General features: G+C 53.0%; 1 non-coding gene across 1 annotated transcript; it reads right to left on the reverse strand.

Moving 5' to 3' along the window:
* Positions 1–3614: 3614 nt before the first annotated feature.
* On the reverse strand, positions 3615–3696 carry TRNAS-UGA. The gene has a single exon. It is a non-coding gene; the product is annotated as a tRNA-Ser (tRNA).
* Between the last annotated feature and the right edge of the window lie 15880 nt (positions 3697–19576).

Raw genomic sequence — 19576 nt, forward strand, 5'->3', positions numbered from 1 at the left:
AGAATAAGGCCAAGGTTTCCTTGCAATGTAGAGGGAGTTTTTCACCCCAGATGGGACTTGAACCCACAATCTCTGACTTAAAAAGCCATTGCCTTGTCCATTAGGCCACTGGGGCCCTGTGAACAAAGGGAAATTCCATCTCCTAAATGCATATTTCTCATATTAACTTGGAAGCCAAATACCCTCTTTCTGCACCTTACAGAAATGTCTGCATCCCCTGGCAGCGAGGCTACTGGGCAGGTCACTTACAGAGCTGAGCACCACCTTTCTGCCAGCCATCTTTAGAGAAGAAGGCTCTTTCCCCTGACAGCCACACAGCGCTGCCTAGCATCCCGAGAGCCTCCCTCGTGTTCTCCCACAGCAGCCGCCTGCCGGTGTGGGTGGGAAAAAGGGACCAGGAAGCAGTGCGGCCTCATTACGGGACAGGAGGCCCTCACCACACCCAGGCCTGCCTCTTGCCTTCAGCCCAGGCAGCCAGAGGTGCCAGGGAGCTCTCTGGAAGGCCGCCGCCTCAGCCAGGAAATAAGGAAAAGGCGATGAATGAAGAAGTCAGAAAATAACAAGGAAATGAAGAGGTTTGTCGAATGGGTTTCTGCCCGATTTACCATCTTCTCAGCTACCGCTCAAAGTTAAAGACCTAAAGTCAACCTATTGGCATAAGTATAGATGGTTGGATCGGAATTAAAAGGAGCTGCTGTCACAAGTGTTAGGTGCCTGCAAGCAGCATGCAGACTGTTTAAAACCGCCGCAATTAGAGGCTCAGATGAAACGTTTGCCCTAAATCAGAAACGACAATAGGAGGACCAGCAGAACGCCACTCTAGGTTCATGGCAGAGTAATGGAGGCCGTTAGAGGCAAAAAGTCATTCCTCAAAATTTGGAAATCAGATCCTAGTGAGGATAATAGGAAGGTGCACAAACTCTGGCCTGTTAAATGTCAAAGTGTAACAAGTCAGGCCAAGAAAGAATCTGAGAAGCAACACGCTAAAGACACAAAAGCTAAGCATAAATCCGGTCAATGCGAGTCCTGGTCTGTCCCCGCAGAAAGATGAACCCCCTCTGTGGCTGGAGTGAGCTCCTCTAAGCTTACCTCACTACAGACCTGCGCCAGGTAGTGCTCATTGTAAAAATGTTTCTTCTGAAGGTTGGAAAAACGGGACCAGCGGGCCTCAGGCCGGCTGACACAATTAAAATCCCCCCCAACACCAAACATCATGCAGTCCAGAGGAAGGGAGCCTTTGATCTTCCCTCTCATGCCTTAACTGGGGACCATACACACTAATATAGCAGTAACCAGTGCCACAGAGCACAAAGCCCACCAGTAATGCCCTCCCTGGTTGGAGCTCCAGCCCCTTCTGTACTCGTACCGCCAACGTGAAGAAGACTCCAGCCCCATCATTCTTCCCTGGCCAGGAGGCCCTTCCTCCAATCACCCTCTGCCCATCAAGCTACCCTAGAGTTGTTAATGTGCATTTCCTGAACACCCACGATGGCCAAGTCCAGCTGCTCCAAGGCAATGAACATCAAGTGCCACCTCCTGGGCCCCCAAATCCCTTCCACATGGCCACTTTCACACATGCCCCTTCCCTGGTACTGCCCTCACTCAGCTGCACAGAGGAGCTTCCATCCCCAATCCCTGCCTGTCACTGCCCAGCACCCCCTGTGGCACCATTCCTGAGGGTCCCCCTGCCTCACTCTCTTCCTGCCATATTGGGAAAGGCAGCTCCCATCTCTCCTTGTTAAAGGTCAGGTGGGCCAATTAGGGGCAGAAGCCCATTCTATGTTTTCCTACTGCAGAGCCCAAGATCAGAGACTCACCTTCAGTGCCACCCAGAGGGGAGGCAAGTGGGGCAATTTGCCCCAGGCCCCAGGAGAATACAGTATTGCACCTTTTTTTTAATGGAAGGGGCCCCCAAAATTGCTTTGTTCCAGACCCCCTAAGTCCTCTAGGGCAGCACTGCTCACCTTGGGTGCAGACACAACTGTGTTCCCAGAGAACAAGCCACCACTGCACAAGGAGGGAAGAAAAGATCTGCCAAATGCTGGGATTGAACCAGAGACCGTTAGATCTTCAGTCTAACGCTCTCCCAACTGAGCTACTTCAACAGCTATGTAGGGACGTTTTGGCCTGTTGCTTCTCTGCCCGGGATGTTTTTGCAGCAGTTGCACACAAAAAGGACGTCATTGGGAGCGGCCCATGAACACAAGACTCGCTTTTGCCTGCCTTGCTCAGCTTGACTTGCTGCCTCACCCTGTTCCTGCCCTAGTGCCCGGGTTGACCTGGTGGTGGAAGGGGACTGGGGGCCAGTGGCGCGGGGAGGAGGTTGAGCTGGACCCTGAGCTAGACTAGACCCTGGCGGTGAGAGTCTGGTCACCACTTGCCGCCCCACCCTGTTGTCCTGGCTTCCCCCACTGGGTGTCATTTCGGGAGGGACGTGGGGGTTCTGCCTCCCCTCCCCGATTTTCACACCGCAGAGGAGTGCGGACAGGAAAACGAACGGCTGCTCCACACCCCACCGGAGGAACCCAACACCCTTAGCTGTGGGGAGTAAGAAGTGGCTGTTGGCTGACAGGGCCTGTCCCCGAGGAGCTGGAACAGCAGCTGCCGCCTCCCCCTTGGCTCCAGGCTGTGGGAAATGCTCATTGCCTGGCTGCATGGGCGGATGCTGCTCCGTGCTCTGGAGAGCGTCTGTATTGCTCTGTCAACCCCCCGTCTTCACTGAGCCAGTCTGGTAAGGTCCCAAGTGCCCCCTCCGGCCTGGCAGCTGAGAGTCTGTGCAGACATCAGCCCCTGCCAGCCCCACAGGCAGCAGCAGCACCAGCCCCCCAGCACCACAGGGGCACTCAATGCACTTCCTGTGGGGAAATGGCTCCTTGGCGTCCAGCTGCTAGAGTGAGAGCCAGGAGAGAGCAGTGTCTGGCTCACCGTGGGGGAGAGAAGAGACCTGGTGAGTGCGGATCTCCCTCAGCCTCCCCCGCAAGGCTGGTCAGTTGTATTTTCACTGTGATAGTTGGTGCTTCCCTTCAGGGCCGGCCCTAGAGGGATCTGGGGTATGGGACAAATCCCCCCTTTCCTCCCCAGGCCCTGCCCCCCACTCCACCCCTTCCCCCAAGCCCCCACCCCTCTCCCGCCCTGCACCTTCCTGCCCCATTCCTTTCCCTCTCCCACTCTCCCTGCTCCTCCCCCTCCCCCCCAGCGCCTCCTGCACCCCACTGAACAGCTGATCACTGGCAAGTGTGAGGAGCTTGTCAGCAAGGCCTGTAGTGGGGAGAGGGGGAGCTGGCTGCCAGTGGGCACTGAGCACCTTTTTTTTTCTCTGTTGGTTCTGCAGCCCCGTAGCTCCCATGGAGTCGCTGACTCAGCTCCTTTCACACCCTAGAGAGAGGAGCAGAACCAGGGCTATAGCTGATCTATGGGGCACTAGGTGAGTGGCAGAGGCTTCAGGTGCTGAGAGTTTGCCCAACCCCTCAACAACACAGTGTGAGGGGGTATCCCAGGCATCTCGATGAAAGGAGCAGAACAGAATTTACTTGGGGTGGGGAGAGAATTGAGAGTGTCTCAGGGGGTTGTACAGAGGTATTGCCCAGGTGAGAGACTGGCTAAAACGCAGGCCTCGCTGTGAGCAGGATTTGAACCTGCGCAGGGGAACCCTATTGGATTTCAAGTCCAACGCCTTAACCACTCGGCCATCACAGCTGTAAGCACAAAACTGCCCCAATGCCAGAGAAACTGGTAAATAATCCCAATGCCCAGGCGTGAAGTCATCTGAACTACAGGATTCCCACAGCAAACCTGGCTCCCAAAGCACAGGGGGGATTTGGGGTTTGTTCTGTGTGCTTAGCCAGGTGCCACAGGAGTCTTTGCTGCTTTTACAAATCCAGACTAACACGGCCCCTCTGATACTCCTAGTGACACTCTCCAATGGATCCCCATCCTCCACCCACCTTGAGCTAGGTAGGAGCGGATCATCATTATCCCTACTTGAGAGGGAGAAGCTGAGGCTGAGAAAGGAGAATTGACTTTTCTTAGGTCACACAGTCAGCCAGTGGCAGAGTTGGGAATAGGACCCAAGAGCCCTGATTTTGAAACTAACCATCAGATCGTGAATTTCAAACACTGAATGACCTGAATAAAGTGCTCTCAGATGAGCTCCACACCAACAACAGTTCACAGTAACTATTCAGCAAGTATTTGAGGAGAACTGCAATGTTAGAGAGAATCATGAACTGCTCAGAGACCATTAATGCAGCAAAGCAGCAAAATTTGTCAAACATATAAGTGGTTATGACTTATTTCCTTGGTCTTAAAGAGAACAACAAGGACCTGAATCTCCTCCCTGTCAATAACCCCCTGCTCAGCCAATCAGGGTAGAGACTGAGGATGGGAGGCTGAGGGTTCTCACCAGAGAGCCCAAAGGATGGCCCAGGTCACCGGTGGGGATCACTGCCCGAGCACTATTTCAGCCCCACATTTTGGGTGGACCTCCCACAGTGGGAGCTGCAGAGCACTCCCCATAACACACACATACACACCCACACACACACACCGCTCCTGGTGATGGGAGGGGAACAGGTGAAAGGACAAAAGAAGCAAGAGACAAAGAGAAAGGAGGGAGGGATGGATGGATGGAGGAAAAGGTGAAACAGAAAGGACAAACCCTAATGACCCCAGTGATTCTAAGGGACAAAATCCCAGGTGCGGAATAAAATTCTGCCTCCTTAAGTTCGTGTTTTCCATGCCTAGAATTCAACTGTCACCAGATGGATCAGACTGAACAGGTTTCAAACCTCGAGGAGGCTTCAACCTTCTAAACAGGGATGGCTGTTTTCTAGTAAAATCAGGAAAAGGGAAGGAGAAAACTCGAAGAAGCTTCCTCCTGGCACTCACGTCCGTGAACCCGAATACTCTCTCAGTCCTCAAAGAGAGACCTGGAGAAGGAGACTTGCTGAAGCAAAGCCACAGGGATCTCTGAGGTTTCCCTGGCCCCTCACCCCCGTCCTGCCTGGCTGATGTCAGCATCTCTCTGTGAGGTCACCACCTCCCCACCACCTTGGACCAATAGTCTGAGGTCCTGCAAAAGGCCTTTGTGATGGACAGCTTTGCTAGGTTTTTATGCATTTGGACAGCAAAATGTTGAGTGTTTACATTAATATCAAGCACTCCTGTATAGAGGAGCCCCTGAACATAATGGAGAATGGAAATGAAAATGTTTAACTTTTTAAAAAAAAAGAAAGAAGGTTATAAGAGAACACGGGGGTTTGAACTGAGGACTACGTGAAAACTGCAGTTAAGCACTCTAACACTGAGCAATATCCCCAATGACAACAGGAGTATGGAATCGTGATGTCCAGGACTTTGAAGGACAAACCCTGATTCATCGAGCTCCTTTGCCATTCCCAGACCACAGGTGGTTTTCAAAATGGGGTTTGATTAAACTTCTTAAATGTGGTAAACACCACAGCTTGCACACCCACCGATATAGCTTCTCCCACTGACATAGCTGCCACCTCTTGGGAAGTGGATTAACTACACCCCCAGGAAAACTCTCTCCCATCAGCCTAGAGCAGTGGTTCTCAAACTGTGGGGCAAGACCCCAAAGTGGGTCATAACCCTGTTTTAATGGGGTCGCAAGGGCTGGCATTAGACTTGTTGGTGCCTGGGGCTGAAACCAAAATCTGAGCCCCAACACCCAGGGCTGAATCCCTCAAGCTCTGGTTTTGCCCTCCCCCAACTCGGGCAGGGCTCAGGCTTTGTCTCCTCTGCCTCTGCTCAGTGTAGAGGGGCTTGGTGTGTCTTTCTAGGGTCATGTAGTAAGTTTTTTGGCAAAAAGGGGTTGTAGTGAAAGGAAGTTTGAGGAACCCTGGCATAGAGCCTCTGAGTATGTCTAGACTTGGCTCCCTGTGGCAGATCAGACCCTGGAAGTACAGCCATGGAGACACCACACCAGCCTGGCCTAGCAGGCAAAAATCAAACCTCCACAGACAAGTGGCTGTTGTTTTCTAACCCATCTCCCTAAGCCCTCAGCCACAACCACTTAACAAAGGGGCTTTTCTACACTGTGGTTCTGTTCTCACTGAAGGGTCATTTCCAATTGTTTGCTCAGACCAGCATTAGGGAAAATGGTGCCCTGGGCAAAGCTTGTACTTTGGCACTTCCCCATTGCCCCTGGACGATCCCCACTCCCCCTTTACCGCTAGCTCCTGCACTCCCAACCCTTGCACCTCCTTCACCCCTAACTCCTGCCCCCTCCTGTGCCCCCTTTGCCCTTAACTCCCTGGGCCACCAGCCATTGCCCCTCTCCTGCAGCCCCTTCACATGGCTCCAGTGCTGGGGGCCCCGCACTTGTTCTCCCTTTCCCTGGGCTTTGGCATCACTAGCCCCTGCTTAGTGAGTAGGATTCAGTGGTCCCCAAAATGTGGGGCATGACTCCTAGGGGGACACAGAGGAACATTCATGGAGTCAATGAAATCAATTGAGCTTCTTCAGTCTCTCGCTGCAGATATTTCCCTTGTTTTTAAAGGCAAAAATCCTGATCTTTCCAACGGGAGCTGCTGCTTCAATGTTCAGTTTGGGGGGGGATTTGGCTGCACTCAGAGATCTGCCCGCGGGTTACAATCTGCGATCCGAAGGGTCGAACGCAAACAGCGTTTAGATGGGACCGTTAGTGCCGCCCCCGTGTGGCCAAAGATCAGAACTGACCAGCAGAGTTTACAGCTGGAGCCTGGGACGCTCCTGAACAAACTGGGCCCAAAGCCTCTCGCGTGGGACCCTCGCTGGGCAGCAGGAGGCGGAGGGCAGCTGATTGTCAGGGCTCAGGGCAGCTCCCTACCAGGCTGAGCCGGTGTCTGTGCTAAGCTCGGCATCAATCAGGTGATTCTGGGAAGTTCGGGGTCCCCGGGCTCCCACAGGAGGGTGAAGCAGGTCACCCCTGGAGCAGGTTAAAGCTGCAGGTTGACAGTGGGGCTGCTGCCCCTGTGAACAGCTGCTGTAGCACCGCCTGGGCAGGACAGGGAGAGCCAGTTATACCCCCCCCCAGCCTGTATCGGGGGATGGGAGCACTCACACCCTGGGGACCCACCCACCAGAGATCTACGGGGGGGAGAGTGGCACCCACACACCCAGGATGTTGTAGGGGGGGACAAGGGCATCCACACTCCGGGATCCTCTGCAGAGGGACGGACACCCACACATCCAGGATTCTGTATGGGGGGCAGAGGTACCCGGACACCTGGGCGGGGGATGGGGGGCACCGAAACATCCGGGATCTTACCTAGCAGGACAGCGGCGCCTGCAGCTCGACATGAGATGGGGGCAAGGGGAGCAGGAGCATTTCCCAGTTCCAGGCTGTCCCCATCTGGCCAAGGCACAGAGCTCACAAGCAGAGTTTAAAGCTCCAGCTGCCAAACTGCAAAGCAAGCCGGGCTCTGTGGCTGGTGCCTGTGATCCCAGCTCCTGGGGAGGCTGAGGCTGGCGGATCGCTTGAGCTCAGGAGTTCTGGGCTGCAGGGGGCTGTGCTGATCGGGTGTCCGCACTAAGTTCAGCATCAATATGGTGATCCCGGGGAAACTTGGGGTCTCCAGGTTGCCTAAGGAGGGGTGAACCGGCCCAGGTCAGAAATGGAGCAGGTCAAAACTCCTGTGCTGATCAGTAGTGGGATTGCACCTGTGAATAGCCCCTGCAGTGTAGCCTGGGCAAGACAGTGAGACACAGTCTCTTTTTAGACACCCCTACCCCGCAGAGCCTGGAGTGGGGGATGGGAGCACCCACACGCTGGGGAATCTGACTTGCGGGTTAGAGACGCACCCAAGCAACACGGATCTTGAAAAGAGGAACAGCGACACCCACACACCACAGAGCCTGGATGGGGGCAGGGGAACCACACACGGGAGCTAGTTCATGGGGTGGGGGACACACCCATATGCTCCGTTGCACCATTCTTAATGAGAAGAACAGGGGCATCCGCACAACGGATCCTTAACGAGCTGGGGGACACCCACACACTCCACTATTAACCAGGAGGGACAGGGGCACCAGACACCCCCAGTAGCATGGAGAACCCCCACATCCACCGGATCCCACATGGGGGGTAAGACAGAGGGGATTATAATGGGGCCCAGCGCACCCACGCACCAGGGATTGTTAAGGGTTGAAGGGACAGGGACACCCATACACACTGAGATCACGTCCTTGGAGGAACGCAAAACCTCCACAGAAGGACCTGGTCTGTTCCATGATGGCAGCCCAGCCTGGGTGAGTCAAAGTCTCTTTTTATACAGCCATGCCCCAGAGATCCTGACTAGGGGGAGAGAGACACCCACCCACCAGAGATCCTTAATGGTCTAGGGTGCACCCACACACCAGGGATTCTTATGGGTGGGAGGAATGGAGACAGCCAGACACACTGAGATCACTTCCTCCCAGGAGCCTGGGCCAGACAGGGAGACACAGTCCCCCTTTACAGATCTGCCAGACAACCTTCCTCCCACTCCCTCCACACAATGTTCTTATCTGGAGGGGAAGCCAGGGAAACCACATGGAGGACTCTTATCTGGGGAACTGGGGGTACCCACTTAACACCAGAGATTCTTAAGGGCAGGAGGAACAGGGACTCCCACATCTGTGGCATGGGGGTGGGTCGCCTGCTGGGATCATCGGGGCATATTTCACCTCGTCAGTTCCCTGCCATTGCCTTGGGAGCCCCTTGTTCGCTGCCTCTGGTACCCAGTTTAGCCTCCTTCCTGAGGCTGAAACGCTTTGATCTATCTAAGGTCTGTGGGATCAATATGTGTCATGGTGTAATTCTGTGTTATTCGGGGGTCAGACCAGCTGAGCTAATGGCCCCTTCTGCCCTTAAACACCATGAAAACCTTTCCCTGGTTTCTCCTTGCGCCTGTCAGACACCACGGTGAGGGGCCCAAGAGAAGATCCTGGACACAGCGCTCTGGCTCTTACTTTACGTGGGGACGTCAGCACTTTCCTAGCAAAGCTGCTGCTAAAGCGCTGGATTTGGGGAACGGTTCGGCTCCGATTCAGAGATCTGCCTGCAGGGTGTGGACCTGCCACGAGGAGTGGGAAACGCAACCAGCAACGGGGGCGTTGGCTGAGCTCCAGGCTGCCCCTGTGTGGCCAAAGCTTAGAACTGAGCAGCGGAGTTTAAAGCTGGCGCTGGGAGCGACCTGAACACATGGGGCACGAAGTCTCCTGCGTGTAACGCTTGTTGGGTGGGCAGCTGAGCGTAGCTGATTGCCGGAGTTCAGGGCTGCACCCCGGGGTGCTGAGCAGGTGTCTGTGCTCAGGTTGGCCTCACTATGATGGTTTCTGGGAAGTTTGGGGCCGCCAGTCTCCCTAAAGGGAGGGGAGCCAGGCCAGGAAAGGAGGCCGGCAAAACTCTGGTACGAATTGCCAGTGGCACTGACCCTGTGAAGAGGCGCTGCAGCCCCGCCAGGGAGAGCCGGTCTCTCTTTATGCAGCCCCCTCCATTCCTCAGGACAAGGGTTGTGCTCAAAGATCTGTGCCCCGTGTTTTTACCTCCGTGTGAAGCGCGCAGAGCAAATAACCCTCAGCGCCTCAGCTCAGTTCCAGGCTCCACTTCCACTCGCTCAGGCAAGATGGTGCAGAGCAGGGCCGGCTTTAGGCCTATTCCACCAATTCCTCCGAATAGGGCCCCGCGCCTAAGAGGGCCCCACGTCCAGTGAGAATCCCTTCCCTGGATAGAGGCGCCTTTTTAATTTTTACTCACCTGGCGGCGCTCTGGATCTTCGGCGGTATTGGAAAATCATAGTGCTAATGAAGCCTTTTTGTATTAGGCCTGAGTGAACCAAAGTTATGCTATGCTTGCCCAAACCGTGTTGGAAAGCTTACAGAACTCATTAGACTGAAGGCCGTGTATCTACCTAAGTCAGCTATTTTGCTTATCAGTTTTATTTGGCTCCCCAAGTATATGTTGGCTCCCCAGTAAATGCAGCTGTGTTCCCATGAATGTTTCCAAAGTATATAGCACAAAGGGTCGACGGGTGTATCTTGTTTCCCCTTCAGAATGACAAATGTATCCTCAACAGCTGTATGTATCTTGTAGCCCCCACAAAATGATATATGTATCCTGCATATCCAATTATCCCCTAACAGATGCATGTACAGGTTCTACAGGTCAACCAAATGACGTAGACAAACGTAGGCTAAGTTGTTTGTTTCGGGGTATAAAGGTAGGCCCATCTGGCCATGTAAGGTGTGTCTCTTTCTCTGGCACTAGCCGAGAGGAACACCCGCTCAGCTGACCGATCAATAAAGGGTGTGGTACTCGTCTTCCTGTCTCCGTGCCTCCTTGGTGTAATTAGGTAAGCTCCAGGGGGAAACGAGCCCTTTTGGCTAACAAATGGCGACTCCATGCCGGGACTTCTCTCCCTGTTGGGGGCGCTGACCGGCGGCCGAGGACGGCTCAGGAGAGTGGCCACCTTGAGCTATTGGTTTGCTCGAGCTCCGAGTCGCCGCAATCGACCGGGACGGCTGCGCCCCCTCCATAGAGAACTCCAAACGACACGGAGGCAAGACAGTACCAGAAGAGGGGAGTCCACCTGCCAGACGTGGCCACTCCAGGCGTGGTAAGTGCGTTACCTCCTGGGTTTGAGGATTAACGCCCCCGAAGTGCGGGTTGGGACCTTGGGCCCCTAACGGTAAAGGAACCCACAAATAGGAAGGTGTGTGGGTAAAAGCTTTCTGGTTAAGGTACCTTTAATCTAGATAAGATCATATATCTCAGAGGAGCTTTTAATCACCAAAGAAAAGCCTCTAACACAGTGTAAGCAATTTGTCTAAAAACGGGTTAATTTAAAACTCAGCTTCGCCCAGAGATAAAAAAAAAAAAAAGTTGTTTTATGCTCAAGGTCAAAAAACAGTACAGACTATGTTAAGTACAAAAAAAAAAAAAACTGCTTTCAGCCCCAGCTGGCTGTGGAAAAACAGAGACAGGCAAACCAAAGGCAGTACAAGTTACAGAACTAAGATTACATTTGCAAAGCTTAACTGTTCGGTGAGATCCAACAGTCTGACTTTGTGACGGATGCTGGTGCTGGTGTGGCTTGGTGATACTGGAGAAGCCACAGGTAGCTGACCTGGACTGGAATCTCTGAAAGAGACACCGCAGGAGATTCCAGGGTGTAAAAGAACAGCCTTCCGAAGAGCGGAAGCATGTTGGAAATTCTGAACAAGCTGTATACAGGATAATCTCCCGTCCACCTATTCCCCTTTTCTGACTGTTATATACAGACGTGGCCAGTCTGGATATGTGTAAGTATGGGGCATTTATATCTTTCTTGAGTGATGTGGGAGCATTCCCAACACTCTCCATTGTTGTTTTATTATTTTTAATGAAGCTTTAAAATTTGGTTATATGGTGTGTTTTCTCTATCCACCCCCACACCGTCCTGCAGTGTCAGTTTGATCATCTGACATGAGGGATAATTGGTAACAGAAATTTGTCACAGTTTGGTGAGCAATAGAGAATGGGGGAACCCTGTACAATTTACACCATCTATTTGTTTTACCCTTGTTTTATGTTTGTTTTATTTGGTTCTGTTGGTGTTATATGTTGAGGATTGCATAATTAAAGGTGTGCCCATTCTCAGCTGCAGTAAGTCTGAGAACTGGAGAAGGGTTTAGCATTCCTCTCTCCACCCTGATTGACCAGGAAGGGTGGCAGGTGAATCTACCCCCAGTCGTAGCAGGACTGGGCAATAGAGTAGTTGGAGAAAAGGAAAAAAATGTGTATTTGATAACTAGAATTAAGCAATTAAGAGCATAGATCATGAACCAGGCAGCAACTCAAACCTGCGCCAGGCCAAGTTGCAGGCCTTGAGACAGGACTTCCAGTTATAAAAGGAAGCCCTGGCTAAGCAAGTACCAGTCCTTTAGGGACTTGTTAAAATTTAACCATTTGTGCTCAGCATACGCCGTAACAGCAGTGTGTTTGCTACAAGAGGCAATTAAATAGTTAACGCCAGTGGGCCATGCGTTTTGCCCAGGTGGCGAGCCTCACGAGGGAGGACTCGGGTCGTCTTGTGAATAAAATGTTTTAGGAAAAAAACCAGAAGGGTGGGGGCAGAAGCCCATGAAAGAAACGGTTCAGCGCCAAAAAAAAAAAAAAAAAAAAAAAAAAAAAAGGATCAGGCCCAGGCAGATGAGGCAACAGACAGAGAGCTTGGAGAACAGGTTGGAAACTTTTGAGGGTCTAGTGGAAGGAAGAAGTAAGTGAGTATAAGCATGGGGATTTCAAATACTCAGAAGGATATTTGGAATGGTGATTTGAATTGGTAAGTGGCTGTTGGGAGCCAAGCAAGTGATATAAGGAAAGAGCAAGTGATTTGAAGGAGAGTGAAAAGTTAACTCTGTAGTTGCTGGAGGGAATAGTAGTTGAACTTTGTAAAAATGCTAAAGAGAAAAGTTCTTGGTGTTTTTTTTTAAATGTTTGTAAATAAATTCAGGCAAAGAAATTATTAGATTGCAATCATTTGGCTATGAACAATTTTGTTGAATTAGCTGAAGAATGTATACAGTGCTATGTAAATGAAAATTTATTAGGCTCTAAGGCACTATAAGTGGTGATGTTTTCTTTCAGTGTTTAAAAGCAGGAGTTAAAAGTAAAAAGCAAGCCAGAAAGCATCTGTATTAATGCAAATTATCTAACTGATAAGGTAAAAGCCACTGAAACCTGGGCTGCCTATAAAACATATACAAGAAAATATGGGGTAATTCCCCTGTTTTGCCTAAAATCAACAAGGGTATTTGTATATTTTAAGCAATAATTGACTGCCCAAAAGGGGTAGACCTCTGTTTTTGTCTTTCAGATAATCAAAGAAAACTAATGCCAGCTAAACAGCATACAACATACCATGATTTACTGGCAGAGTAAAAATTATGTTTTGTGTTCTATGTTCCGTCTTGTGGTGTCTGTCTCGTGGTCAAAATTGTTGTGTTTAATATTTTCATGGGATGGTCTGGTTTGAAATAAAGCAGAAGGCTTGAATTGAAATGCAGATATTTGTTTTGTTCAACTTAAAATACAAAGTGTTTGGATACATCAGAAAAATGTGATATACTAAAGTCTTATGTATTTTCTTAAGTAAAAGAAAAAACTGCATTGGCCAAATTGCATACTAACAGTCTTTGGAAGCAAGGACATAAAAAGTTAACCCACTCCCCATATTGTACATGGGATCCTTCTGGCTACCTCAGATTTCTAGCCAGAGGGCTGGGGATGGTGGGAAGCTATTGAACTAGAGCTTGTATTAAATGAACTCATCAAAGTGGGTGTGCTTGTCCTGGCTTGTTGTTCCAAAGCTCTCTAATAAGGTTATTTTAGTAGAAGGGTACATGTGGCATACATTAAATAATAAGACTAATGTACTGTATAACAGCAATGTGTATGTGTTCATTGTTAACAAAAGGTGTATAAGTAAAAAGTAAAAGTTTCCTTTGTAGGTTAAAAAAGGAAGCCAAAAAGGGGAAAAGGAAAAAGAACGAGTTAAATGAGAAAAACTTTAACTAGAAAGCTCAGTCCAAAAAAAAAAAAAAAAAAGAAAAATACACTGACTTCGTTCAAGGACACTTGGCTAACCAGAAAAGGGGGGCTTGAATATGCCCAACCAGCTGTAAAATCTGCAAAGACACTAATGCAATGTGTTAGGTTTCCTTTTTACACAGGTAAAGACGCACTACCCGAAGACCCTAGCAGCCCTGCCACTCCATGGAACCTGGAGACCGGATCAATGTACAGGTCCACCAACGAAAGACTGCTTTGGCTCCACGCTGGAAAGGCCCTTATTGAGTCCTGCTGATTACCAACACCGCTCTGAAATGCCAAAGACTGATTGCTTGGACCCATGATTCTCACTGCAAAAAGACCCGTCCACATCAGGAGAACTCTCCTATATGATTAGCCTATTCTTTCTTCTAGTTCAACTGTGCTTCTGGACAGCAGGGAAAAAGGACAAGGTGACGTGCTAGCTAACCTCTCCCTTGTCCGCTGACAGACCTACTGTGCCTTTGAACTTTTCTAGAAGAATCAAAAACCATTACAGGCTGGTGTATTCCTAATCCCTCCCCTGTAGAATGCTGAACTACAACTGTTTGGGGAAAGAAGAAAAAAACACTCACTCCACTGACATTGCCAAAGTCCAGGAATTCCTGACTAAAAAGGACATTGAGAACTGACCCTGGTAAAGAAACAAAAATTCTACACTGGCAGGAAGAAACTTGTGGGATCCTGTTTGGAAATGTGGTATTAATTGAATTTTGGGGTTTATTCTACAGGCTGCGCCCTGTGTTTTGGATAAATCCTTTAGTATGTATTGCCCTCCCTAATTGGATTTTAAATGACATTGCCTTTATCCAGTTTTCAGATCACTTTTACATACCCAGATTGCTCACAAGGGGCTGCCATTAGATTAGCACAACAAAAAGCCTGGGTTATTTCCTCTGGAAAAAGAAGAAATTGGGCAGATCCCTGTAGGCTGGGGCTAACACTGTAACAGCCATTTGGAATATTCTTAAAGGCCAAGAACATAATAAGAAATTGGGCCGACTAGAAAGGGCCACTAGCCTTATTTTTGAAGCTCAGCTATCTTAAGTACAGGCTGGAGCAGTTGAGTTACATGTCATTTCCACCCTTAGTTCTATAACCCAGAAGTTACTGACAGAGATGGTATTGAATATCACTGAGGCTGGGAAGGCATTGCAGTGGGATCTAGTATGTTTAAAATTTCAGGATTTCCTCGATGACCAGCTGATGGCCATTTGAAGTGATCTTGAGCACCAGACTTGACCCACTGCCCTTACAGACATATCAGGAACCATCTGATCTGTGGTCATGAAGACATACTTGGACACTTTCTGGGTGGAAGTGTGAACATTTACAGTGCTCCTTCCAAGCATATGGACCGGTTGGGGTGGGTGTGGCTCCCACATACCGAATCCTGCCGGGTCCATGGGGAGGATGCATATGGGATTAAATTATTCACCGAGACATCTGGGAAATTAAACCATTGGGTATACCTACCTGAGTTATAGTCAGTGCCCCGATCCCTTCGTTGTTAAATGAACAAGGTTCCACTCTTTTGTCCACGCATTCATTCCTGGGTTGGGGGTGACTAAGCTTAAAAGAGCAGTTGTAAATATTTCTGCAGAGCTTCATTGCTTTTTGGCCTCAAAGTGTGAGAAAACTCAGCCAAAAGGTTTGGTGAGTATTCTCAAAGGGGGGAGTTGTTGGAAAATCATAGTGCTAATGAAGCCTTTCCGTATTAGGCCTGAGTAAACCAAAGTTATGTTATGCTTGTCCAAACTGTGTTGGAAAGCTTACAGAACTCATTAGACTGAAGGCCGTGTATCTACCTAAGTCAGCTATTTCGCTTATCAGTTTTGTTTGGCTCCCCAAGTATATGTTGGCTCCCCAAGTGTATGCAGCTGCGTTCACATGTATGCATCCAAAGTATCTAGTACAAAGGGTCAACGGATGTATCTTGTGTCCCCTTCAGAATGACAAATGTATCCTCAACAGATGTATCTTGTAGCCCCCACAAAATGATATATGTATCCTGCATATCCAATTATCCCCTAATAGATACATGTACAGGGTCTATAGGTCAACCAAATGACGTAGACAAACGTAGGCTAAGTTGTTTGTTACCGGCTATAAAGGTAGGCCGCTTGGCCATGAAAGGTGTGTCTCTTTCTCTGGCACTAGCCGAGAGGAACACCCACTCAGCTGACCGATCAATAAAGGGTGTGGTACTTGTCTTCCTGTCTCCGTGCCTCCTTGGTGTAATTAGGTAAGCTCCGGGGGGAAAACAGGCCCTTTTGGCTAACAGGGTGGGTGGATAGAAGAGGCAGCGAGACTAAAATCTAAACGGGGCGTGTGGGGTCTAGTGGTCAGAGCGGGGGAGGGGGGTTGGTGGTCAGAATTCCTGGGTTCTATCTCCAGCCCTGGGAGGGGAGTGGGAGCCAGTGGTTAGGGTGTGTGTCAGGGGGAGAGCCAGGACTCCTGGGTTTTCTCTCTGGCTCTGACGCTCTCTTGTGCAATCCCTCGGCAGTTACCCAACTCGCCAGCTTGTGGGAGCGAGGGCCGGGTTGCAACTCAGCCTAGAGTCCTGTGCCGCCCCTTTGTTACCCAACCCCGGAGTAGGGTGGGGGATGGCCTGGGAGACCCGCTAAGAAAGGCGCTTCTGGTGGGTCTGTGTGTGGGTCACGCTGCCCCCTGCTGGATAGACCCCTCTAGGTCAGAACCAGTCTCAGCCTGGGTCAGACCCTGGGAGCCCAGCCCCCTCTGTCGCCACGGCCATGTCTATTGGTCTCCTGGAAAGGTCCATTCTCATGGGTAGCTGTCCAGTGGCAGTGAGTTCCACAGGCCTCGGCACACGCTGTGTGGGGCAGGAGGTCCTTGTGCTGGGAGCAGTGGGAGTGAACTGTGTGCGGTCGTGTCTCTGAGCACAATTGCGAATATTCTGGTGTGTGTGTGTGTGATTGTGAGTGTGGCTGGGGGTGTGATTGTTTCTCTCTTTGGGGGTTGGGCTAGCCTGCCCCTCTGGGTGTGTTGTGTGTGAGTGTTCTTGGGACTAAGAGTCCCTTTCTGCGTCAATGTGTGTGTGTGTGTGTCAGTTGCTGCAGGATACAAAATCCTGCAAAGCCACCACACACACACACCCCGGGGCTCAGCCCCACCAGCAGGGGGCAGCAGGGACACACACGTCTCTCCTGGGCCAGCTAGGGCAATTTCCCATCACGACCCGGCACAGTGCTGGTGCCCCCACACGGGGGTGGGCAGTGACCGGGCGGGGGTAGGGGCTGATGTGCTGGATTCAGAAGGAAGCACTTTGGGAAAATCAGTCACGGCCCTTAGCAGAGCTGGGACACAGACCCAGTGACCCCTGCACCACCCTGGGAGGGGAGTGGGGTCAAGTGGTCAGAGCAGGAGGGGGCTGGGTACCAGGACCCCTGGCCCAGGGAGTGGAGGGGGTCTAGAGAAGGGGAACTGGGAGCCAGGACTCCTGGGTTCCATAGGGGAGACTGTTTTTTTCTTGTGCTTCCCTCCCTAGAGATCCCAGCCCAGCCCCCTAGTGGAGAGTGAGTGGGAGCCGCGGGAAGTTGCTCTCCCACTTCAGAAACATGATTCAACCCCCCCTGACCATGGGCTGTGACATCATGGACCTCCCCCTCCCCCAGGCAGACAGTAGAAGCCCCGCCCCCCCCAGAGAAGGGGGGGGGTCCAGTTGCACCCACAACAATCCCACTCATGGGTGCAAAGAAACCCCCACATCCCCACAAACCACTGCTAGGACAGGATCTGCTGCTTTCTTTTCACCAGGAGCTGCTCCCCGCCAGGCCCCACACCCCATTCACACGCCTTTGGTCACTATGTAGCTCAGTGCCAATCACTGCCCCGAAGTGACTCCGGCGCAGGCACCCACAGCACGAACTCCCCACACCGGATTCTGTCCACACGCAGAGAATTCTCTCCGCCGGGCTCCTTCGGTTCCTCTCGCTGCTCCCCGTCCTGCCGCCAGACACTGCTCATCTGCATAACCCCGCCCATCGACACGCGACTTCTGTCGTTTTGGTCTCGAGTGAATGAGTTGCCTGCGGGGAGTGAGCCCGTCACCGCACGTCACAGCCCCAGCGCACGTCACAGCCGCCGGGCGGGGATTGTCTGTGAGCCCCGCGCTGGGGGCGGGGCTTCAGGGAGAGACCCAGCCCCATAGACAGCCTGGGGCAGGGAGATATTGGGGGAAGGGATGAGGGGATGCGGGGAGAGGCCCAGCCCCATAGACCCGTAGGGGCAGGGAGATATTGGGGTCAGGAGGGGAGAAGGGGGGTTGGCAGAGACCCAGCCTGGGGTGCAGGGGAAATGGGGTGGGGTGGAGGGAGCTGGGGGAGAGAAGAGACATGTGGGGTGTGTGGGGGGGGGAAATCTGAATCACTCCCAGGACATGCTGTGCAGGGGGGAGCACAGAGGCAGGGAGAGAGCCCCAGCCCCACAGAGCCCCAGAGGGATATTGGGGGCAGGGGAGGGGATGGAGGGAGGAGAGACCCAGCCCCATAGACCCCCAGAGGCAGGAAATAAGGGGAGAGGGAGGAATCCAGCCCTATAGACCTGTAGGGGCAGGGAGACATTGGGGGCAGGAGGGGAGAAGGGGGCTGGGCACAGACCCAGCCCGGGGTGCAGGGAAATGGGGCGGTTTGGAGGGAACTGGGGAGGAGAAGAGACACAGGGCAGGACACACCTTGGGACAGGGAAACTGACTCACTCCGAATACAGGCGGAGCAGGGCAGGGCGGAGGCAGATCATGCTGGTCCCAGGGTAATTTTGGGGGGTTCTGATTCCCCACTCAGCCGGGGGGCTCCCCTCTGGGCTGGGGAGCCCTGGGGTGGGGCGGGTGCAGGGGCTGGGTGTGTGTGTCAGGCTGGGGGAGCTGCCTGGGCAGAGGGGCTGGAACAGGGGCGGCTCCAGGCACCAGCACACCCAGCGCCTGGTTGGGGTGACAAGCTGCAGGGGGGGGGGCTCTGCTGGTCACTGCGAGGGCAGCAGGCACCCCAACCCCACTCCCCTCCCAGAGACGGGGGAGAACCCAGGAGTCCTGGCCCCCAGCATATTTCCACATGGCTCCATCCAACAGCCCCCCCCGCGAGTGGGGAGAGACCCCCGAGGCCAAGGGAGAAGCAGGCGGGGGGGGGGCTGGGGGCGCTGCGCTGCGGGGGTGGGAGGGGCAGGACCGGGCCGAGACACGCGAGTTCGCGTCAGGCGCCGGAGGGGGCGGGGCAGGGGCTCTCTGGGGGCGGGGCGGGGATGAGGCGGGGGAGGTGTCAGGTTGACACAGGGACCGGCACTCACCTGGGCGTGATAGGACGGCGGCGCCCCAGGGCAGGCTGGGAGTTGTAGTTCTTGGCTCGTCCCCGAGCGGAAGTGATGGACCAGTTGCTCCGGTGCACTCTGGGAAGCGTAGTTCTCCCTCTCACACGCGGCTTCTATTGGAGGCGGGGCCGTAGCTCGTCACTTCGCCACGCCCCTCCCCGTTCCCTGATTGGCGGAGAGAGCGCGGGACAGCGACTCGGCGCGTGGGGGGAGGCCCCGGTTCCCTCGCCCCGCGGCTGCGCTGCCCCCCCCCGGGGAGGAGCAAAGGCAGCGCGGAGGGGCTGAGTGGCAAGTGGCAACCTGGGGCTGCGGGGCCCCTCAGCCCCGCCCCCTCCTCCCCCTCTGTAGGGCCCCGACAGCCCCTACAACCCCCCCAACCTACCCCCGCTGTGACCTTCCCGCCAGCCCCGCCCCCGGCGTCCCCTCCCCCACCCTGTCCGCTCTGCCCGGCCTTTCCCTTCCCCCCCCCACCCCCATCCTCAGCGCCCCGACCCCGCCCTGCTCCTCCCCCCATCCCTGTCCTCAGCGCCCCTTCCTCCCTCTACCCCCCCAGCGCCCTGCCCCTAAATCCCACCAGCCCATTTCCCCCTGGCAGGGCCCCACCTTCCCCTCCCCCCACAGCCCCCGTCCCACCCCACGGTGGGGGGTTCCTCAGCTCCAATCTCTGCTGCCCCCCAACCT

This window comes from Mauremys reevesii, linkage group 12 (assembly GCF_016161935.1).
Source record: "Mauremys reevesii isolate NIE-2019 linkage group 12, ASM1616193v1, whole genome shotgun sequence".
Lineage (NCBI taxonomy): Eukaryota > Metazoa > Chordata > Testudines > Geoemydidae > Mauremys > Mauremys reevesii.